Source organism: Oncorhynchus mykiss, chromosome 14 (genome assembly GCF_013265735.2).
Source record: "Oncorhynchus mykiss isolate Arlee chromosome 14, USDA_OmykA_1.1, whole genome shotgun sequence".
Taxonomy (NCBI): Eukaryota; Metazoa; Chordata; class Actinopteri; order Salmoniformes; family Salmonidae; genus Oncorhynchus; species Oncorhynchus mykiss.
This window is the reverse complement of record NC_048578.1, coordinates 4,510,550-4,512,608: the sequence shown is the minus strand read 5'-3', so window position 1 is coordinate 4,512,608 and position 2,059 is coordinate 4,510,550. Positions and strand designations below refer to the sequence as shown.

The 2,059-nt window shown below is 39.2% G+C and overlaps 1 pseudogene; it reads left to right on the top strand.

Moving 5' to 3' along the window:
- The first annotated feature begins 673 nt into the window (after positions 1-673).
- On the top strand, positions 674-1,388 carry LOC110487697 (annotated as a pseudogene).
- Positions 1,389-2,059: the final 671 nt, after the last annotated feature.

The following is a 2,059-nucleotide window of genomic DNA, read 5'->3' as shown; positions in this document are numbered from 1 at the left end:
CCTAGAGCACTCTAGTTTACAAATTCCGTTTGAATTCGCCCACGCTAGCCTGTTGTTGGGTGGGATCTGTAGTTGCAGAGCCTGCTGCTGCCTGTTCTGAATGCTGAGGATGACCAGTGGTGACGTTCGCCACCAGGTGGACATTCACTGAAAAGCACGACTCGGAACTAGTCATCAGTACAGCCATTGTCATCAAGCCTTGGAACTTTAGTTGTTTTTATCTCAACTACGTTTCTGTATCGGGTTTCTAAACCAAGGTTATCTTTTTCATCGATACTGACTTGGGACCCTATCACTGAATAAGATGGACCAGATCCCTATATTAAATATATGGCTCTGGGAGAAACCGCCATAAGCAATACTATTACAATGTGCAGTGCACCTTATTCCGTCATCAATGTGCAGTACAACAACATTCCGTCATTGCATTGGCAATATAATGACAAGTTGGCATGACTGACATGTAGTCTACATACATCCTCTATGGGGCCTTTCTGTGCTGCAATCAGGTAGGCCCATGTGTAGAGGATGAGAATTAGGCTCTTTTGGCAGTGAGCCACTGAACGTTGGATGAGAAACATTTTGTTCTTTCAAAAGAAGGAGAAAGCCACACCTTTCTAGAGTTTCTAGAGGCTCTTGTCAGTTCTTCACTGTTCCACATTGCTTCACCACCATGGCATTCTCTGGGAAGTACAAGCTCGAAAGTCAGGAAAACTCAGGAGTTTCTAGAGGCAATTGGTAAGTCAAAGCACTCAACAATATTTTGAATTAGGGCATTGCAGAGAACATTGTTGTTAACCTCAAAATCTCATCAATACTTCCCAACTAATCCTAACCCTAAACATAACCCTACCCTACCTTAGCTCAACCTAACCCTAGATAGGCAGGCAGATAGACAGAGACAGACAGATAGATAGACACAGTAGATGGATAGATATTATTGATCAATTCTAACCATACCATTCTGTACTCTTCCCCTGGGTTTTGCCAAATCCAAGACAGACATCAAGGTGATAACAGAGGTGCATCGGGAGGGGGTTGATTTCACCTGGTCTCAGGTGATCCCAAACTGGACCTGGACTAACAAATTCACCATCGGTAGTGTGAGTTAGAGACCATGAGACGCTCCAAATTCACGGTGAGGAAATTTATGAACGAGTGAATGTTTGAATCTGCTTATTAAAATCATTGAATATCAGCTAAAGTATTCTAGAAGTTGTCATTTCAAAGATCCGGACTCTTTTTGTCCTTCTTAGACCACCGTCACCATGGAAGGTGGCAAGATTGCTATTCCGTTCCCCCAGTACCGTTTTACTGCTGAGATCAGTGGGGAGAAGCTTATCATGGTAAGAGCAAGTGGCCGAGACAGAGAGAAAGAGAGTGACTAAGTTAGTAAGAGATTGAATGAAAGAGAGATACATATATATATATATATATATATACATATATATATATACATATATATATATACATATATATATATACATATATATATATATACATACATACATACATACATACATACATACATACATACATACATACATACATACATACATACATACATACATACATACATACATACATACATACATACATACATACATATATACATATATATATATATATATATATATATATATATATATATATATATATATATATATATATATATATATATATATATATACAGTGAAGCTGTGTCCGAATACCCATATCCCATTTTAAATAGTAGGCTTTTTGGGTATGTGAAAATATAAGGTTTTATAGTATTTTTGCGATCCTGGCTATATGAGTGATGTTACTATTCCCACCAAATAGGTGTTTGCCTTTCACGCAGGTGACCAGGATTTGCTTCCCTTCCCTGCCGTTTGCTACATTGGTGTCAGAAGTGGGATGGTGCCCGTAAGCCCATCGGAGAGGCATGTACACACCAGGAACTTGGTATAGAGGGCTACACTCCCTCCAATAAAGGGGGTAATGTAACAACCTTAACTCAACATCTAGAGACCCCGTCAAAAGGTTTGGATCCTTTGGTGTAATGGTTAAAGTTAGAATC